The 21,714-nt window shown below is 46.5% G+C and overlaps 1 long non-coding RNA gene and 5 other non-coding genes across 6 annotated transcripts in view; 1 reads left to right on the forward strand and 5 right to left on the reverse strand.

Annotated features, from left to right (window-relative positions):
* Positions 1 to 2,822: 2,822 nt before the first annotated feature.
* LOC149454352 (5S ribosomal RNA) lies at positions 2,823 to 2,941 on the reverse strand. The gene has a single exon (XR_016314228.1). It is a non-coding gene; the product is annotated as a 5S ribosomal RNA (ribosomal RNA).
* Position 2,942: 1 nt separating this feature from the next.
* Positions 2,943 to 3,061, reverse strand: LOC149454353 (5S ribosomal RNA). The gene has a single exon (XR_016314286.1). It is a non-coding gene; the product is annotated as a 5S ribosomal RNA (ribosomal RNA).
* Positions 3,062 to 6,138: 3,077 nt separating this feature from the next.
* Positions 6,139 to 6,257, reverse strand: LOC149454354 (5S ribosomal RNA). The gene has a single exon (XR_016314229.1). It is a non-coding gene; the product is annotated as a 5S ribosomal RNA (ribosomal RNA).
* Positions 6,258 to 9,354: 3,097 nt separating this feature from the next.
* On the reverse strand, positions 9,355 to 9,473 carry LOC149454355 (5S ribosomal RNA). Its single transcript, XR_016314230.1, has one exon. It is a non-coding gene; the product is annotated as a 5S ribosomal RNA (ribosomal RNA).
* A 1-nt stretch (position 9,474) lies between these two features.
* Positions 9,475 to 9,593, reverse strand: LOC149454356 (5S ribosomal RNA). Its single transcript, XR_016314287.1, has one exon. It is a non-coding gene; the product is annotated as a 5S ribosomal RNA (ribosomal RNA).
* A 5,340-nt stretch (positions 9,594 to 14,933) lies between these two features.
* LOC149454357 (uncharacterized) overlaps positions 14,934 to 21,714 on the forward strand; it is a 143,945-nt gene continuing 137,164 nt past the window's right edge. The window contains exon 1 of the long non-coding RNA XR_016314224.1: positions 14,934 to 15,488. This is a non-coding gene — a long non-coding RNA (uncharacterized LOC149454357). The remainder of the gene's footprint in view (positions 15,489 to 21,714) is intronic.

Raw genomic sequence — 21,714 nt, forward strand, 5'->3', positions numbered from 1 at the left:
TCAGGTCTAAGGATAGGTCCCAAACTGGACAAGTCTTGACCCTCATTGGTCTTGACTTGGAAAGAGACCTAAAGAAGTCCACAACAAAAAGGATTCTGCTGCAGGGGGACCTGCAGAAAAATGCTTAGGGCCGAAGCCTGTACCTTTAGTGTGCTGATCGAGAGACCTCGATCTGTCCCTTCCTGAAAAAAATCCAAGACTGCCGGAATGTCTGGGGGCCCCTGCCGCTGACCCGAAAACCATGATCACTGCCTGAGTGCATGACTGATGAGTGCATTTGCGCGTGACTGATGAGTGGATTTGCCTTTGCGCACAAGGGAATGAGAGCACTTGGATTTTTTTTTTTTTTTACACTGTCACTTTAATTTCTTTTTATCAATTTTATTGCTGTCACAAGAAATGTAAATGTCCCTTGTGACAACAATAGGCATGTGACAGGTACTCTTTATGGAGGGTTCTGAGGTCAATAAGACCCCAAATCCCTTTTCTTCCCTTAAAAGTATTTGATCACATGCTTTTCATTTTTAAAAATGGTGCCGTTTACATCCAGATAAATAGGAAGTGATGTAAGGTCATCGTTTCCAGTTCACTATATCACAGAGCCGAACGGAGCGGTTCCCCTCCTCGGTCGGCTCTGTGATCAGCCGGCAGAAGCGTGGACTGGTTGATTGGTTGTCTCGGTGGAGGTGTCCCCTCCAGCTGCTTGTTTTTAGACCGTCGTCTCTAAAAAACGGTATCGGGATGATGCCTGCATGAAGCTACATGTATCATCCCAGTACAACCACTTAACACCAAATGGCATACATGGACGTGATTTGGCATCAAGCAGTGAAAGGCAAGTATACCAGAAGGGAGCCCATTCCTCCCATTAGAAACCCAGCAGGACCACAATGGCACCTGAAGGCGTACAATGTGTCTCCACAGCAAATCTAGTGAGCAAGCTATAAAAAAAAAATGACAACAATCCCAATTTATAACTAGCTATTGAAGGTGCACATGGAAGGCATGGCACAGTTCAAACAGAAAATATCCCAGCACACTTATCAGCTAGCTTGAAAAAGAAAAATTGACTCAACCTAATAATTCCATTAAAAACAGAGATTTTAGTTGCAGACATTTGCAAATGTATGTGGAAGCCGCACTGCCTCACCAAGGCTCCTCTGTAAAGTGCGGTCCAACTCATAAATGTGAGAGTCTTCCTGTTGGAGCATTCACAACAGAAATAAAAATGGAACCAAACGGAGCGATATACTCATGTTTCCGCCAACAATCCTCTCTTGCATCTTTTCCATCTTCATTGGCTGGCATGAGATGACATCACTTCTGCGCATGCACAGGAGCTAGTCATTCTTACACACAGAGACTGGCCCGGAGCCGTAGGCTGAGCTGTGCATGTGCAGATCTGGTTACAGAGCTGAAGATGACATCGTGCAGGCAAGTAGAGGCATTTAACTGCTTGCCATCCAGACACTGTGGAAAAATGGCCACAAGGTGGCACCACTGGGCAAAATCATGCTTAAAACGTGATATTGCAAAACAAGTAGGGGGTGCACACGAGGCACGCAACCGCCCTACCCGTGCTGCAATAAAACGGGCAGCGGTTTATCACTTTTCAGGCCAACTTTGACCATCCACCTCTCTAACAACAGTGGCTTTTGTGTAAAGAAGGATGGGTTGACCACGCCCATGGGAAAACCACGCTTTAGGCGAACAGGTCCTGCTGTCTATCCTCCGTAAAGGGGTACACCTTCTTCCCCGTTTTACAGTCGAGCGTGCGCACACAGACGGGACAGCAGTAAAGAGCTTTGTAGTATTTTGAGGGGGAGTTTACTAAAAAGGGAGAAGACAGAATCTGTCTGTATGGCAACCACTCAGCTCCTTGTGTCCATTTCAAACCTTCACTCAACAAGCTGAAGTGAGAAGCTGATTGCTTACGATGCAAAACTACTCCGGATCCTGTCTGCACCCATTTTAAGTAAATTCCCCTCGAGGTAGCCCAAAGGAGGACTGTCTACAAGCTCTCTTTAGCCCATTGCACAGTAAGTCCATGAACTTTAGAATTTAGATAACCACAGTAACCTACGGAAACAAATCTATATCTGCTCATATAGGAAAAGAATTGTGTTTGTGACTTTTCATCTTAAGAACATTCCTTTAATTTACTAATTGGTCAATTTGATGTTTGTTTTGAAATGCATGCGCTAATAACAAACTTATATAAAGGTGTATATCCTCATCCAAAAACATTTAGTGTTTAAAATAAATAATTATAGTGTCCAAACATAAATTAGTGTCCAAAAAATATATATATATATCTTCAGTGACTTGAACCAATTGTGAAAAATCCACCACCAAAGGAGATTAAATGAACTCACCAGAGCTAATGGCTGGTCAGATTATAAACCAGCAACAGCGCTTGTGCTCTGGGAGCAATGAACCCGATGTCCAAATAGATATGGTGATGTTTCAGATACTTCCAGATAATAATAATCACAAACAACTTTGCAGCCCAAGCTCTTATGATGAACTTCTCCACTCTTTCTCATACCTCCATGAGAGCATGCAGTACACTCAGGGAAAAAAGAGAACAGAATGGTGCAATACGTTTTTTTCATTTATATCTTTAATAAAAAAGGTATAAGGAAACTCACAAACAAGGTGTCTAATAGACACCAGCTTCAATTGCAAAACAAGGTGAGATACAGTTACCGCTCACCGCGGATCTCTCCCATACAGCACAGAACGACAAGGCTCTCTAACGTCCGCATCGAGTATGCCACGCCCAACCGGTTTCGTCACACTGACGTCATCAAGGGGCGGATAGCCTACAGCACCTGGTATTCCCAGGCGGTCTCCCATCCAGGTACTAACCAGGCCCTACCCTGCTTGGCTTCCGAGATCAGACGAGATCGGGCGTATTCAGGGTGATGTGGCCGTAGGCTAGCCTACAGCACCTGGTATTCCCAGGCGGTCTCCCATCCAGGTACTAACTAGGCCCTACCCTGCTTAGCTTCCGAGATCAGACGAGATCGGGCGCATTCAGGGTGATGTGGCCGTAGGCTAGCCTACAGCACCTGGTATTCCCAGGCGGTAGATAATCAAGAACTGACCCCTTAGGGTGGGCCCACTGCCTGGAGGACCCTGCGTCCGAATGCCTGCTCCCTATTTGACAGGACATCTAGGCGGTAATGCTTGACGAAGGTAGAGAACTTTGACCAGGTGGCTGCCTTACAGATCTCCGGCAAAGCCCCGGCCCTCTCTGCCCAAGAAGCTGCTAAGGATTCTTGGGCAGATTCTTCCAAAGGCTCAAAAGGCTTGCGGATGAAAGCCTTCAGGTCTAAGGATAGGTCCCAAACTGGACAAGTCTTGACCCTCATTGGTCTTGACTTGGAAAGAGACCTGAAGAAGTCCACAACAAAAAGGATTCTGCTGCAGGGGGACCTGCAGAAAAATGCTTAGGGCCGAAGCCTGTACCTTTAGTGTGCTGATCGAGAGACCTCGATCTGTCCCTTCCTGAAAAAAATCCAAGACTGCCGGAATGTCTGGGGGCCCCTGCCGCTGACCCGAAAACCATGATCACTGCCTGAGTGCATGACTGATGAGTGCATTTGCGCGTGACTGATGAGTGGATTTGCCTTTGCGCACAAGCACAAGGGAATGAGAGCACTTGGATTTTTTTTTTTTTACACTGTCACTTTAATTTCTTTTTATCAATTTTATTGCTGTCACAAGAAATGTAAATGTCCCTTGTGACAACAATAGGCATGTGACAGGTACTCTTTATGGAGGGTTCTGAGGTCAATAAGACCCCAAATCCCTTTTCTTCCCTTAAAAGTATTTGATCACATGCTTTTCATTTTTAAAAATGGTGCCGTTTACATCCAGATAAATAGGAAGTGATGTAAGGTCATCGTTTCCAGTTCACTATATCACAGAGCCGAACGGAGCGGTTCCCCTCCTCGGTCGGCTCTGTGATCAGCCGGCAGAAGCGTGGACTGGTTGATTGGTTGTCTCGGTGGAGGTGTCCCCTCCAGCTGCTTGTTTTTAGACCGTCGTCTCTAAAAAACGGTATCGGGATGATGCCTGCATGAAGCTACATGTATCATCCCAGTACAACCACTTAACACCAAATGGCATACATGGACGTGATTTGGCATCAAGCAGTGAAAGGCAAGTATACCAGAAGGGAGCCCATTCCTCCCATTAGAAACCCAGCAGGACCACAATGGCACCTGAAGGCGTACAATGTGTCTCCACAGCAAATCTAGTGAGCAAGCTATAAAAAAAAATGACAACAATCCCAATTTATAACTAGCTATTGAAGGTGCACATGGAAGGCATGGCACAGTTCAAACAGAAAATATCCCAGCACACTTATCAGCTAGCTTGAAAAAGAAAAATTGACTCAACCTAATAATTCCATTAAAAACAGAGATTTTAGTTGCAGACATTTGCAAATGTATGTGGAAGCCGCACTGCCTCACCAAGGCTCCTCTGTAAAGTGCGGTCCAACTCATAAATGTGAGAGTCTTCCTGTTGGAGCATTCACAACAGAAATAAAAATGGAACCAAACGGAGCGATATACTCATGTTTCCGCCAACAATCCTCTCTTGCATCTTTTCCATCTTCATTGGCTGGCATGAGATGACATCACTTCTGCGCATGCACAGGAGCTAGTCATTCTTACACACAGAGACTGGCCCGGAGCCGTAGGCTGAGCTGTGCATGTGCAGATCTGGTTACAGAGCTGAAGATGACATCGCGCAGGCAAGTAGAGGCATTTAACTGCTTGCCATCCAGCCACTGTGGAAAAATGGCCACAAGGTGGCACCACTGGGCAAAATCATGCTTAAAACGTGATATTGCAAAACAAGTAGGGGGTGCACACGAGGCACGCAACCGCCCTACCCGTGCTGCAATAAAACGGGCAGCGGTTTATCACTTTTCAGGCCAACTTTGACCATCCACCTCCCTAACAACAGTGGCTTTTGTGTAAAGAAGGATGGGTTGACCACGCCCATGGGAAAACCACGCTTTAGGCGAACAGGTCCTGCTGTCTATCCTCCGTAAAGGGGTACACCTTCTTCCCCGTTTTACAGTCGAGCGTGCGCACACAGATGGGACAGCAGTAAAGAGCTTTGTAGTATTTTGAGGGGGAGTTTACTAAAAAGGGAGAAGACAGAATCTGTCTGTATGGCAACCACTCAGCTCCTTGTGTCCATTTCAAACCTTCACTCAACAAGCTGAAGTGAGAAGCTGATTGCTTACGATGCAAAACTACTCCGGATCCTGTCTGCACCCATTTTAAGTAAATTCCCCTCGAGGTAGCCCAAAGGAGGACTGTCTACAAGCTCTCTTTAGCCCATTGCACAGTAAGTCCATGAACTTTAGAATTTAGATAACCACAGTAACCTACGGAAACAAATCTATATCTGCTCATATAGGAAAAGAATTGTGTTTGTGACTTTTCATCTTAAGAACATTCCTTTAATTTACTAATTGGTCAATTTGATGTTTGTTTTGAAATGCATGCGCTAATAACAAACTTATATAAAGGTGTATATCCTCATCCAAAAACATTTAGTGTTTAAAATAAATAATTATAGTGTCCAAAAAATATATATATATATCTTCAGTGACTTGAACCAATTGTGAAAAATCCACCACCAAAGGAGATTAAATGAACTCACCAGAGCTAATGGCTGGTCAGATTATAAACCAGCAACAGCGCTTGTGCTCTGGGAGCAATGAACCCGATGTCCAAATAGATATGGTGATGTTTCAGATACTTCCAGATAATAATAATCACAAACAACTTTGCAGCCCAAGCTCTTATGATGAACTTCTCCACTCTTTCTCATACCTCCATGAGAGCATGCAGTACACTCAGGGAAAAAAGAGAACAGAATGGTGCAATACGTTTTTTTCATTTATATCTTTAATAAAAAAGGTATAAGGAAACTCACAAACAAGGTGTCTAATAGACACCAGCTTCAATTGCAAAACAAGGTGAGATACAGTTACCGCTCACCGCGGATCTCTCCCATACAGCACAGAACGACAAGGCTCTCTAACGTCCGCATCGAGTATGCCACGCCCAACCGGTTTCGTCACACTGACGTCATCAAGGGGCGGATAGCCTACAGCACCTGGTATTCCCAGGCGGTCTCCCATCCAGGTACTAACCAGGCCCTACCCTGCTTGGCTTCCGAGATCAGACGAGATCGGGCGTATTCAGGGTGATGTGGCCGTAGGCTAGCCTACAGCACCTGGTATTCCCAGGCGGTAGATAATCAAGAACTGACCCCTTAGGGTGGGCCCACTGCCTGGAGGACCCTGCGTCCGAATGCCTGCTCCCTATTTGACAGGACATCTAGGCGGTAATGCTTGACGAAGGTAGAGAACTTTGACCAGGTGGCTGCCTTACAGATCTCCGGCAAAGCCCCGGCCCTCTCTGCCCAAGAAGCTGCTAAGGATTCTTGGGCAGATTCTTCCAAAGGCTCAAAAGGCTTGCGGATGAAAGCCTTCAGGTCTAAGGATAGGTCCCAAACTGGACAAGTCTTGACCCTCATTGGTCTTGACTTGGAAAGAGACCTAAAGAAGTCCACAACAAAAAGGATTCTGCTGCAGGGGGACCTGCAGAAAAATGCTTAGGGCCGAAGCCTGTACCTTTAGTGTGCTGATCGAGAGACCTCGATCTGTCCCTTCCTGAAAAAAATCCAAGACTGCCGGAATGTCTGGGGGCCCCTGCCGCTGACCCGAAAACCATGATCACTGCCTGAGTGCATGACTGATGAGTGCATTTGCGCGTGACTGATGAGTGGATTTGCCTTTGCGCACAAGCACAAGGGAATGAGAGCACTTGGATTTTTTTTTTTTTTTACACTGTCACTTTAATTTCTTTTTATCAATTTTATTGCTGTCACAAGAAATGTAAATGTCCCTTGTGACAACAATAGGCATGTGACAGGTACTCTTTATGGAGGGTTCTGAGGTCAATAAGACCCCAAATCCCTTTTCTTCCCTTAAAAGTATTTGATCACATGCTTTTCATTTTTAAAAATGGTGCCGTTTACATCCAGATAAATAGGAAGTGATGTAAGGTCATCGTTTCCAGTTCACTATATCACAGAGCCGAACGGAGCGGTTCCCCTCCTCGGTCGGCTCTGTGATCAGCCGGCAGAAGCGTGGACTGGTTGATTGGTTGTCTCGGTGGAGGTGTCCCCTCCAGCTGCTTGTTTTTAGACCGTCGTCTCTAAAAAACGGTATCGGGATGATGCCTGCATGAAGCTACATGTATCATCCCAGTACAACCACTTAACACCAAATGGCATACATGGACGTGATTTGGCATCAAGCAGTGAAAGGCAAGTATACCAGAAGGGAGCCCATTCCTCCCATTAGAAACCCAGCAGGACCACAATGGCACCTGAAGGCGTACAATGTGTCTCCACAGCAAATCTAGTGAGCAAGCTATAAAAAAAAATGACAACAATCCCAATTTATAACTAGCTATTGAAGGTGCACATGGAAGGCATGGCACAGTTCAAACAGAAAATATCCCAGCACACTTATCAGCTAGCTTGAAAAAGAAAAATTGACTCAACCTAATAATTCCATTAAAAACAGAGATTTTAGTTGCAGACATTTGCAAATGTATGTGGAAGCCGCACTGCCTCACCAAGGCTCCTCTGTAAAGTGCGGTCCAACTCATAAATGTGAGAGTCTTCCTGTTGGAGCATTCACAACAGAAATAAAAATGGAACCAAACGGAGCGATATACTCATGTTTCCGCCAACAATCCTCTCTTGCATCTTTTCCATCTTCATTGGCTGGCATGAGATGACATCACTTCTGCGCATGCACAGGAGCTAGTCATTCTTACACACAGAGACTGGCCCGGAGCCGTAGGCTGAGCTGTGCATGTGCAGATCTGGTTACAGAGCTGAAGATGACATCGCGCAGGCAAGTAGAGGCATTTAACTGCTTGCCATCCAGCCACTGTGGAAAAATGGCCACAAGGTGGCACCACTGGGCAAAATCATGCTTAAAACGTGATATTGCAAAACAAGTAGGGGGTGCACACGAGGCACGCAACCGCCCTACCCGTGCTGCAATAAAACGGGCAGCGGTTTATCACTTTTCAGGCCAACTTTGACCATCCACCTCTCTAACAACAGTGGCTTTTGTGTAAAGAAGGATGGGTTGACCACGCCCATGGGAAAACCACGCTTTAGGCGAACAGGTCCTGCTGTCTATCCTCCGTAAAGGGGTACACCTTCTTCCCCGTTTTACAGTCGAGCGTGCGCACACAGACGGGACAGCAGTAAAGAGCTTTGTAGTATTTTGAGGGGGAGTTTACTAAAAAGGGAGAAGACAGAATCTGTCTGTATGGCAACCACTCAGCTCCTTGTGTCCATTTCAAACCTTCACTCAACAAGCTGAAGTGAGAAGCTGATTGCTTACGATGCAAAACTACTCCGGATCCTGTCTGCACCCATTTTAAGTAAATTCCCCTCGAGGTAGCCCAAAGGAGGACTGTCTACAAGCTCTCTTTAGCCCATTGCACAGTAAGTCCATGAACTTTAGAATTTACATAACCACAGTAACCTACGGAAACAAATCTATATCTGCTCATATAGGAAAAGAATTGTGTTTGTGACTTTTCATCTTAAGAACATTCCTTTAATTTACTAATTGGTCAATTTGATGTTTGTTTTGAAATGCATGCGCTAATAACAAACTTATATAAAGGTGTATATCCTCATCCAAAAACATTTAGTGTTTAAAATAAATAATTATAGTGTCCAAACATAAATTAGTGTCCAAAAAATATATATATATATCTTCAGTGACTTGAACCAATTGTGAAAAATCCACCACCAAAGGAGATTAAATGAACTCACCAGAGCTAATGGCTGGTCAGATTATAAACCAGCAACAGCGCTTGTGCTCTGGGAGCAATGAACCCGATGTCCAAATAGATATGGTGATGTTTCAGATACTTCCAGATAATAATAATCACAAACAACTTTGCAGCCCAAGCTCTTATGATGAACTTCTCCACTCTTTCTCATACCTCCATGAGAGCATGCAGTACACTCAGGGAAAAAAGAGAACAGAATGGTGCAATACGTTTTTTTCATTTATATCTTTAATAAAAAAGGTATAAGGAAACTCACAAACAAGGTGTCTAATAGACACCAGCTTCAATTGCAAAACAAGGTGAGATACAGTTACCGCTCACCGCGGATCTCTCCCATACAGCACAGAACGACAAGGCTCTCTAACGTCCGCATCGAGTATGCCACGCCCAACCGGTTTCGTCACACTGACGTCATCAAGGGGCGGATAGCCTACAGCACCTGGTATTCCCAGGCGGTCTCCCATCCAGGTACTAACCAGGCCCTACCCTGCTTGGCTTCCGAGATCAGACGAGATCGGGCGTATTCAGGGTGATGTGGCCGTAGGCTAGCCTACAGCACCTGGTATTCCCAGGCGGTCTCCCATCCAGGTACTAACTAGGCCCTACCCTGCTTAGCTTCCGAGATCAGACGAGATCGGGCGCATTCAGGGTGATGTGGCCGTAGGCTAGCCTACAGCACCTGGTATTCCCAGGCGGTAGATAATCAAGAACTGACCCCTTAGGGTGGGCCCACTGCCTGGAGGACCCTGCGTCCGAATGCCTGCTCCCTATTTGACAGGACATCTAGGCGGTAATGCTTGACGAAGGTAGAGAACTTTGACCAGGTGGCTGCCTTACAGATCTCCGGCGAAGCCCCGGCCCTCTCTGCCCAAGAAGCTGCTAAGGATTCTTGGGCAGATTCTTCCAAAGGCTCAAAAGGCTTGCGGATGAAAGCCTTCAGGTCTAAGGATAGGTCCCAAACTGGACAAGTCTTGACCCTCATTGGTCTTGACTTGGAAAGAGACCTGAAGAAGTCCACAACAAAAAGGATTCTGCTGCAGGGGGACCTGCAGAAAAATGCTTAGGGCCGAAGCCTGTAACTTTAGTGTGCTGATCGAGAGACCTCGATCTGTCCCTTCCTGAAAAAAATCCAAGACTGCCGGAATGTCTGGGGGCCCCTGCCGCTGACCCGAAAAACATGATCACTGCCTGAGTGCATGACTGATGAGTGCATTTGCGCGTGACTGATGAGTGGATTTGCCTTTGCGCACAAGCACAAGGGAATGAGAGCACTTGGATTTTTTTTTTTTTTACACTGTCACTTTAATTTCTTTTTATCAATTTTATTGCTGTCACAAGAAATGTAAATGTCCCTTGTGACAACAATAGGCATGTGACAGGTACTCTTTATGGAGGGTTCTGAGGTCAATAAGACCCCAAATCCCTTTTCTTCCCTTAAAAGTATTTGATCACATGCTTTTCATTTTTAAAAATGGTGCCGTTTACATCCAGATAAATAGGAAGTGATGTAAGGTCATCGTTTCCAGTTCACTATATCACAGAGCCGAACGGAGCGGTTCCCCTCCTCGGTCGGCTCTGTGATCAGCCGGCAGAAGCGTGGACTGGTTGATTGGTTGTCTCGGTGGAGGTGTCCCCTCCAGCTGCTTGTTTTTAGACCGTCGTCTCTAAAAAACGGTATCGGGATGATGCCTGCATGAAGCTACATGTATCATCCCAGTACAACCACTTAACACCAAATGGCATACATGGACGTGATTTGGCATCAAGCAGTGAAAGGCAAGTATACCAGAAGGGAGCCCATTCCTCCCATTAGAAACCCAGCAGGACCACAATGGCACCTGAAGGCGTACAATGTGTCTCCACAGCAAATCTAGTGAGCAAGCTATAAAAAAAAATGACAACAATCCCAATTTATAACTAGCTATTGAAGGTGCACATGGAAGGCATGGCACAGTTCAAACAGAAAATATCCCAGCACACTTATCAGCTAGCTTGAAAAAGAAAAATTGACTCAACCTAATAATTCCATTAAAAACAGAGATTTTAGTTGCAGACATTTGCAAATGTATGTGGAAGCCGCACTGCCTCACCAAGGCTCCTCTGTAAAGTGCGGTCCAACTCATAAATGTGAGAGTCTTCCTGTTGGAGCATTCACAACAGAAATAAAAATGGAACCAAACGGAGCGATATACTCATGTTTCCGCCAACAATCCTGTCTTGCATCTTTTCCATCTTCATTGGCTGGCATGAGATGACATCACTTCTGCGCATGCACAGGAGCTAGTCATTCTTACACACAGAGACTGGCCCGGAGCCGTAGGCTGAGCTGTGCATGTGCAGATCTGGTTACAGAGCTGAAGATGACATCGAGCAGGCAAGTAGAGGCATTTAACTGCTTGCCATCCAGCCACTGTGGAAAAATGGCCACAAGGTGGCACCACTGGGCAAAATCATGCTTAAAACGTGATATTGCAAAACAAGTAGGGGGTGCACACGAGGCACGCAACCGCCCTACCCGTGCTGCAATAAAACGGGCAGCGATTTGTCATTTTTCAGGCCAACTTTGACCATCCACCTCTCTAACAACAGTGGCTTTTGTGTAAAGAAGGATGGGTTGACCACGCCCATGGGAAAACCACGCTTTAGGCGAACAGGTCCTGCTGTCTATCCTCCGTAAAGGGGTACACCTTCTTCCCCGTTTTACAGTCGAGCGTGCACACGCAGACCGGACAGCAGTAAAAAGCTTTGTAGTATTTTGAGGGGGAGTTTACTAAAAAGGGAGAAGACAGAATCTGTCTGTATGGCAACCACTCAGCTCCTTGTGTCCATTTCAAACCTTCACTCAACAAGCTGAAGTGAGAAGCTGATAGCTTACGATGCAAAACCACTCCGGATCCTGTCTGCACCCATTTTAAGTAAATTCCCCTCGAGGTAGCCCAAAGGAGGACTGTCTATAAGCTCTCTTTACTCTCTTTAGCTCATTGCACAGTAAGTCCATGAACTTTTTTTCAGGTGACAGGTACTCTTTAATGAAACATCTGATCTCTCCCCTGTGCTCCACTTAATGGAATCAAGTGCAGTTCGCTTTGCATTACAGTTTTTCCCTGCCATACTGGTATACTTGTCAGATATACAGACGCCCCCATCCACAGACCTGGCAGTGAAAGGGTTAAAGGTGTCCATTATGTCCCCCACACTGAATCCAGTGAACAAGCTATACAGGAATTTGAAGCACCTCAATTAATAACTAGCTTTTGAAGTAAGGTGCACATGGGAGGGCATTGCACAGTACAAAGAAACTGAAATTTCCCAGCACGCTTATCAGCTTGCCTGAAAACAAAACACAATTTGACCCTAACAATATACATTACAAAACAGAGGTTTTAGTTGTATACGTATGTGGAAGCTGCACTGCCTCCCAGCAGTCTCCCAGCTTCTCCTGTGTCAGGCTATCTTCATTGGTCAGCTTGGGATGAGGATAATCATTCTGGCACACAGAGACAGGCCCAGAGCTGTAAGCTGAGCATGTGCAGCTCAGGTGACAGGACAGCGAGCAGCATTGCATAAGAATGTGCAGGAGGGTGGGGTAATGGTAAACACATCAGGATTACCAGCCCCTTCCTTTCTTGAATGAAGACAGTGAGCAATCGCTGCTGTGTTTATTCATCACTGAAGCATAGTTTTTACTTTACTATGCTTCCGTTTATAAATAAATAGAAAGCAGAAGCTACCTAATTATTTGCGGTGCACCTGAGGCTGCAGAGAAAAAAAAAGTAAAGACTCCATCCTCAGTCCCTTTTTCTATGTCTCAAAAAGGATTTTGGTGGTCTATTTGGACCCCTGATATTTATTTATTTCAGGTACTTATATAGCGCCATCAATTTACGCAGCGCTTTATATATATATTGCACATTTACATCAGTCCCCAACCCTCAAGGTGCGTACAATCTAAGGTCCCTAACTTACATTCATACATACACATACATACTAGGGACAATTTAGGCAGGAGCCAATTAACCTAGCAGCATGTCTTTGGAGTGTGGGAGGAAACCGGAGCACCCGGAGGAAACCCACGCAGGCACAGGGAGAACATGCAAACTCCTGGCAGGAGGTGCCGTGGCTGGGATTCGAACCAACAACCCTAGTACTGCCAGGCAGAAGTGCTAACCATTTAGCCACCGTGCTGCCCACTGATATCTCACCAAAGATCCCCCAACAGGGCTGTAATAATAACATTGCAACACAAAAAAAATGGCCTTATTCACAGGGGGCATCCCACAGCAAATACCCATGAGAAGCTGTTTTAACCTGCTTGGGGATGCACAGATGTTCCAAGCAGGCAGTCCGACTAATGTCCCAATGGACATCCATGAGGGATCCATAAAAGATAAAACAAGTAATAAATCAAATAACAATAATAGATAATACATAAAATATTGACTGTATCAATAAAAATTATAGGTAAAATACAAAAAATAAATCTAAAAATAGATAAAACAATAAAAGATAATAATAAACAATATTAATAATAAAATATTAACAACATATATAATCAATAAACTAAGACAATAATAAACAGATATAATAGTAATAAAATAGTAATCAATACTATATTAATAGATATCAATAATAATAAAATGATAAATAAAAGTCAGTAATAACACCAGATATAATCAATAATAATAGATAATAAATAAAATAATAGCAATAATAAATAATCAATGCAATAAATATTGATCAATAAGCTAGATATAGATTAAGTCTACATGTAAAATTGTTAATTTATTTTTATGCTTTATAATAAAAAAAAAGATATAAATATATTCAATAACAAAAATACATTAAATCAAAAATAAATAACAATACCAGATCTCATCAATGATAATAACCAATAAAATTATAGCAATATTAGTTAATCAATAAACAATAATAAAATATTAGCAACAGATAAAATCAATAATAGTATTGATAAAATAATCATAATAAGTATAATCAATATTATTATTATTTATATCTTATTATTTTATGTATGGTTTCATCTCTATTTCTTCTTTAAATTTATATTATTATTTTATGTTTTATATAAATAGCAGTTATCGCTATAATCAATATTAATAAAGAATAAATAGAATAGTATTACATATAATGAAGAATAATAAAAGAATAATAGATATAAATAATAATCATCCCAATAGAAATCAAACAATAATAATAGTACATCAAATATTAGCAGTAGATAGAATCGCTAATAACAGACAATAATAAAATCCCCCCAATCACAGATAGAAGAATAATCGGAGATAGAAGGGGATTTCTTACCGGGCTCCCCGCTCCTGGCTCCGGTAACTCCGGTTCTCCGTCCTCCCCTCAGCCCGGCGCTCAGAGGACGGTCCTGTGCGGCGCTGTGTCCGGACATCTGGGGGTCCATCCAGCGGCAGAAGTCCTCTTCTTGCCTCAGCTGGACATGCTGGGACTTGTAGTACTTGTGGGGGGCTCGCGCTTGTCATCTGAGATAGGAGAGATGTGATTGGACGACACACACGACAAGAAAACTTTCCGTCGTCCCGCCCACTGAACAGAGATCCCTTCCATTGGTGGAGAGGGATCTGTTCTGAGGGAGAAATAAAAGACGGCGTCTGTCACCATGACAACAAGTGGGTGTGCCTATTATGGGAGTCCGCCCCTGTCAGTGATTTCTCTGGGAGTTGCTTTCCTCCTTGTTAGACATCCGGTGAGGGGCGGTGACTCTGCAACTAGATTTACATTTATTGGTAATAGCCGGGGGTGTGTCCCTCCTCCGGACTCCTCCCGCTCTGCGTTCTGCGTCCTCCTCTCAGCTCCGCCCGGCTCTGAATGACAAGAAGGTCCTGTGTGCGCAGTTGTGTTATGCGCAGGTGCCACAGCAAGGACTCCGCCCCGTTTCCGCGCGCAGACAGTAGGCGTGGCTTAACTCCAGTTCCCGGAAGTGTTAGTGACATGGGGGGAGGGGTGTCAGTGACACTCCTCTCCTCCATATCACTGACACTGTCAGGGTTGTGTCTCTCCTCCGGACTCCTCCCGCTATCCGTTCTGCGTCCTCCCTCAGCTCCGCCCGGCTCTGAATGGCAAGAAGGTACTGTGTGCGCAGTTTTGTTGTGCGCAGGTCCCTCAGCTAGGACTCCGCCCCTTTTGCGCGCGCAGACTATGGGGGGAAGGGGGGGACAACAGTCTGCACTGTAGCAATATACTGCAATACGGACAGTGTGAGTGACGTTGGGGGGGAGGAGTGTCATTGACACTCCTCCCCCCCAATGTCACTCACACTGTCTGGGGTGTGTCGCTTCTCCGGACTCCTCCCGCTCTCCGTTCTGCGTCCTCCTCTCAGCTCCGCCCAGCTCTGAATGATATGGAGGTCCTGTGTGCACAGATGTCTCAGCTAGGACTCCGCCCCTTTTTCGATGTGGGCGTGGCTTAATCCCCGTTCCCGGAAGTGCTGTGAGGGTGGGATGTTACCAGAGAGGGGACATGCTGTGCTATCTCGGACAGAGCCTCGGCCAGAGAGATGAGATCTGTCTTCATGGGGTGAGGAGAAGCTCGGCGGGTGGACTGCAAATCTCAGCATGGACCCGGGGGGGGACTGAGAGACACAAGGGGGCCAGATGGACAGGGAGGCCGGTGTAGAGGTAATCTGTGTGTCCCACAAATGGGGGCTGTTACATGCCAAATTCTCTGCAGCGACATCGGACAGTGTCAGTGACATGGGGGAGGGGTGTCAGTGACATATGTGGGGACTGTGTCAGAGACATGGGGGGGAGCAGTCTGCAGCAACATCTGGCAGCATCGGACAGTGACATGGAGGGGAGCAGTGTCAGTTATATGAAGGGATGGTGACAGTGATGGGGGGGTGGGAACAGTCTGCAGCGATATATGGCAGTATCGGATAGTGTCAGTGACATTGGGGGAGAGAGATGGTGTCAGTGACATGGGGGGGATGGTGTCAGTAATGTGGGGGGAGGAGTCTGCAGCGACATCTGGCAGCATCGGACAGTGTCAGTGACATGGGGGGCGGATGGTGTCAGTGACATGGGAGGGGACGGTGGCAGTGACATGGGGGGGAGGGGCAGTGGCAGTAACATGGGGAGGGCAACGTCAGTGACATGGGGGGGGAGCAGTGTCAGTGATATGGAGGTTGCAGTGTCAGTGTAGTGACATGGGGGAGGCAGTGTCAGTGACATGGAGATGACAGTGTGAGTGACACTGTCCCCCAATGTCACAGTCCTCCCCAATGTCACTGTCCTTTCCATGTCATGGACCCCCCCAATGTCACTGTCCTCTCCATGTCATGGACCCCCCCCAGGTCACTGCCTCCCCCACGGCACTGTCCTCCCCATGTCACTGCCCCCCCAATTGCACTGTCCTCCCCATGTCATGCCCCCCTATGTCACTGCCCCCCCACATCACTGTTCTCCACGTCATGCCCCCCCCCCCTCACGTTACTTCCCCCCATGTCACTGTCCTTCCCTAGTCACTGACCCCCCCACATGTCACTGTCTTCTCCATGTCACTGTTCTCCTCATGTCAGGCCCCCCCATGTCACTGTCCTCTTTCCATGTCACTGCCCCCCACGTCACAGTCCTCTCCATGTCACTGCCCCCTCCCCCCCCACATGTAACAGTCCTCCACATGTCACTGCCCCACTACATGTCACTATCCTCCCATGTCACTGCCCCCCCCCCCATGTCATAGTCCTCCCCATGTCACTGCTCCCCCACATGTCACTGCCCCCCCCCCCCCACGTCACTATCCTCCCATGTCACTGCCCCCCCCACGTCACTGTCCTCCCGTCACATTGCCCCCCCACGTCACTGTCCTCCCATGTCACTGCCAACCCCCACGTCACTGTCCTCTCTCTGATCCATTATGCTCCCCAATACACAGCTTTGATCCATCTTGCGGGAGCGTCGGCAGCTAGTGATCCGTGGAATCAGCTTCAGCGTTGCAGCCTGTAAGGGGTTAACTGTGGCAGCTTTGTGCTAAAGTTGGCGATCGGCTTCTTCTGTCTGAAACCGGAACATGCGCAGTTGCTTCAGACATATCTTCATGGGATACACATCTTGTCGCTACACCGGGCTGCTTCTACAAGGACCATCCCCCCCCACAGTGGCGGGGTACAGGGAGGGGTAGTTAGTAGGAAAGCAGGCATTCGGTGCTGGGGTACAGGGAGGAGTAGTTAGTAGGATAGCAGGCACTCAGTGGCGGGGTACAGGGAGGGGTAGTTAGTAGGAGAACAGGCACTCAGTGGTGGGGTACACGGAGATGTAGTTAGTAGGATAGCAGGCACTTAGTGGCGGGGTACAGGGAGGGGTAGTTAGTAGGATAGCAGGCACTCGGTGGCAGGGTACAGGGAGGAGTAGTTAGTAGGAGAGCAGGCACTCGGGGTACAGGGAGGGGTAGTTAGAATAGCAGGCACACAGTGGGGGGGGGTACAGGGAGGGGTAGTTAGTAGGATAGCAGGCACACAGTGCCGGGGTACAGGGAGGGGTAGTTAGTAGGATAGCAGGCACACAGTGGTGGGGTACAGGAAGTGATAGTAGAAAAGCAGGCACTCGGGGTACAGGGAGGGGTAGTTAGTAGGATAGCAGGCACACAGTGGTGGGGTACAGGAAGGGATAGTTAGTAGGATAGCAGGCACTCGGGGTACAGGGGGGGGTAGTTAGTAGGATAGCAGGTACACAGTGCCGGGGTACAGGGAGGGGTAGTTAGTAGGATAGCAGGTACTCGGGGTACAGGGAGGGGTAGTTAGTAGGATAGCAGGCACACAGTGGCAGGATACAGGGAGGGGTAGTTAGTAGGATAGCAGGCACACAGTGGCAGGATACAGGGAGGGGTAGTTAGTAGGATAGCAGGCACTCAGTGGTGGGGTACACGGAAGGGTAGTTAGTAGGATAGCAGGCAGTCAGTGGCGTGGTATAGGGAGGGGTAGTTAGGATAGCAGGCACACAGTGGCAGGATACAGGGAGGGGTAGTTAGTAGGATAGCAGGCACTCGGGGTACAGGGAGGGGTAGTTAGTAGGATAGCAGGCACACAGTGGCGGGGTACAGGGAGGGGTCGTTAGTAGGATAGCAGGCACACAGTGGCGGGGTACTGGGAGGGGTAGTTAGTAGGATAGCAGGCACTCTGGGTACAGGGAGGGGTAGTTAGTAGGATAGCAGGCACTCAGTGGTTGGGTACTGGGAGGGGTAGTTAGTAGGATAGGATGTTAGGATGCCCGGATGGAGAGGGGCTCACCTACAGGCACAGGACCCTGTAAGATAATTTGGGACTTCTCCTGTCCCCTGAGAGAGGCCCACCTGTACAGCAGGGAAGGAGCGGCCCAGCTAGCAGTCACCGGCAGCACAGGAGGAGACCAAGTGAAGAAGCCTGCACCCTGCCAGTAAGGGAAGAGGAGCCCTCTGGAGGGAAGCTGGATTTGTTCTCTTACCCGGGACTGTACACTCTGCAGTGACAAGCATTGGATTCCCTGCCCAGTGATGCTCCCAGTACATGTGGATGAGGAGAGGAGTCCTCGGGGGCGGTCCTCGGGGACGCTGGCTAGCTCTCCAGAAGAGACATTTTGCTGTATAGACTTGTACATCATTGCTAAGGAATTTGCCTTCTGTTGCTGTTCCCTCGGCCATCCTATACGCCTCTCAGCCCATCCAAGTTCTAAACCCCCTAATAAAACTTCAAAACGAAGCTCAAGGACTGGTCACTGCCTCCTGATGCAAGTCCGAGTGGAAAATGTGTGTTGCCTGGCTGTGCAGGACTATAGGGGAACCCAAATCTATTGCAACTCCTAAGGGGGTAGTGCTACATTAGGTACAAGTCAGAATGTTGAAGCCCAATGCTGGGTATGAGCTGAAGAGAATGACCTTTGTTCTATGTGTGGAAGCAGTGGTCTCTCTGCAATGGTCCAACACACAGGGCCCCTGCTGTGTCAGATACTGTATATGGCTCTGCAATCAGTGAAGCATGAGTGTCCTGCTGATTGGAGAGTACTGGTTCTGACTCAGCAGGGGGGTGTCACACCCCAGGAGAGAGACCACTGCTTCCACACACAGAGCAAAGGTCCCTTTATAGGACTGCTACTCCACTCAGGCCGTGGCTGCTTTGAAAGGAAATGGAACTGTAAGATTTTACACACCTTTGTTTTCTATGAATGTACTCTCCATCTTTTTAAACTGGATGTTCAGAACAGTGTGTGCGTTTGGGGACCCGCAACCACATGTCATATAGGGCCACAGCAGCTGTGTCCATGCAGCCGCGTGTCCCAATAGACTAAAATGGGACGCTGGCATGGGGATGGATGCAACACCTGTGCACCCTCATGCCTGTAAAAGACGGGACATTGAGTCATTTACCTAAACCCCGGTCACATCGGGTGCAATGTGCATGCCAGGCGACTTGCACACTATTCCTATTCCTCACACTGACACCAATGATGGCGCACTATTCCCCCCCATTGACACCAATGACGTACTATTCCTCCCACTGACACCAGTGACGGAGCACTATTCCCCCCCACTGACACCAATGAATAGTGCCCCATCTTTGGCTGTTGCCAAACCACAAGTCCCATGAGGCATTGCAAGACTGACAGTTACAAGCATGACTCCAAAAGGTACAGGCATGATGGGACTTGGAAGTTTGGCAACAGCTGGAGGGCCGCCAGATTGACACCCCTGCCCTAGAAAATTAATTGACAGTTGTTACAATATTTTATGTCACACGGTATTTGCGCAGCAGTTTTCAAATGCAATTTTTTGGGGACAAATATATATATTTTTTAATTTTAATGCAAAAACAATACATAACCCAATTTTTTGGGGCAAAATATAAAGGATGATGTTACGCCAAGCAAATAGACACCAAACATGTCACGCTTTAAAATTTAGCATGCCTGTGCGACAAACGATGAAAATTTTACTGTCCATAGGCTAGAATTAGTGCCTATAACCCGACGTTAGCAGTGATACCTAACATGTGGGACGATCACTGCCTGAGTGCGTGACTGATGAGTGCATTTGCGCGTGACTGATGAGTGGATTTGCCTTTGCGCACAAGCACAAAGGAATGAGAGCATTTGGATTTTTTTTTTTACATTGTCACTTTAATTTCTTTTTATCAATTTTATTGCTGTCACAAGAAATGTAAATGTCCCTTGTGACAACAATAGGCATGTGACAGGTACTCTTTATGGAGGGTTCTGAGGTCAATAAGACCCCAAATCCCTTTTCTTTCCTTAAAAGTATTTGATCACATGCTTTTCATTTTTAAAAATGGTGCCGTTTACATCCAGATAACTAGGAAGTGATGTAAGGTCATCGTTTCCAGTTCACTATATCACAGGGCCGAACGGAGCGGTTCCCCTCCTCGGTCGGCTCTGTGATCAGCCGGCAGAAGCGTGGACTGGTTGATCGGGTGTCTCGGTGGGGGTGTCCCCTCCAGCTGCTTGTTTTTAGACCGTCGGCTCAAAAAAACGGTATCGGGATGATGCCTGCATGAAGCTACATGTATCATCCCAGTACAACCACTTAACCACTTGAGCTCCAGAGGATTTACCCCCCTTAATGACCAGGCCTTTTTTTGCTGTTTGGCGCTGCACTAATTCAAATGATAATTGCGCGGTCATGCAATGCTGTACCCAAATGAAATTTACGTCCTTTTTATCACACAAATAGAGCTTTCTTTTGGTGATATTTGATCACCTGTGCACTTTTTATTTTTGGCGCTTTAAACAAACAAAACACGAAAATTTTGAAAAAAACCCAATATTTTCTACTTTCAGCTATACAAATTATATCGTAAACTCAAAGTTAGTCATAAATTTAAGCCAAAATGTATTCTGCTACATGTTTTTGGTAAAAAAAGAATCCCAATAAGTGTATATTGATTGCTTTGTGTGAAAGTTATAGCGTCTACAAACTATGGTATAGATAATTTGAAATTTACACAGCTTTTACTTTCTGACCACCCATCACATCTCTTGAGGTGCTAAAATACCAGGATAGAACAAACACCCCCAAATGACCCCTTTTCGGAAAGCAGACACCCTAAGCTATCTGCTGAGAGACATATTGTGTCCATGGAAGATTTATTTTTTTTCCACAAGTTTCTGGAAAATGACAAAAACGTTTTTTTTTGGGGTTTTTTTTACACAAAATTGTCATTTAAATGATTTACCGTATTTTCCGGCGTATAAGACGACCCCCTACTTTTCCTGTTAAAATATAGGGTTTGAGCTATACTCGCCGTATAAGACTACTCCTCTTCCAACGCACACCAAATAAAAATGAAAAAACATCAGATTTGATTTCAGTATGGTATTCCAATGATGGGGTGCTATTCCTCCCACTGACACCAATGATGGGGCACTATTTCATCCACTGACACCAATGATGGGGCACTATTCCTCCCACTGACACCAATGATGGGGCACTATTTCATCCACTGACACCAATGATGGGGCACTATTCCTCCCACTGATACCAATGATGGGACACTATTCCTCCCACTGACACCAATGTTGGTGCCCCATCATTAGTGTCAGTGTGTGAGGAATAGTGTCCCATCATTCGTGTCAGTGTGAGGAATAGTGCCCCATCATTAGTGTCAGTGTGTGAGGAATAGTGTCCCATCATTCGTGTCAGTGTGAGGAATAGTGCCCCATCATTAGTCAGTGGGAGGAATAGTGCCCCATCATTGGTGTCAGTGGGAAGAATCATGCCCCATCATTGGTGTCAGTGGGAGGAATAGTGTCCCATCATT

This window comes from Staurois parvus, unplaced genomic scaffold, assembly GCF_062004578.1.
Source record: "Staurois parvus isolate SC_StPar_1 unplaced genomic scaffold, SC_StPar_1.0 ptg000432l, whole genome shotgun sequence".
NCBI lineage: Eukaryota > Metazoa > Chordata > Amphibia > Anura > Ranidae > Staurois > Staurois parvus.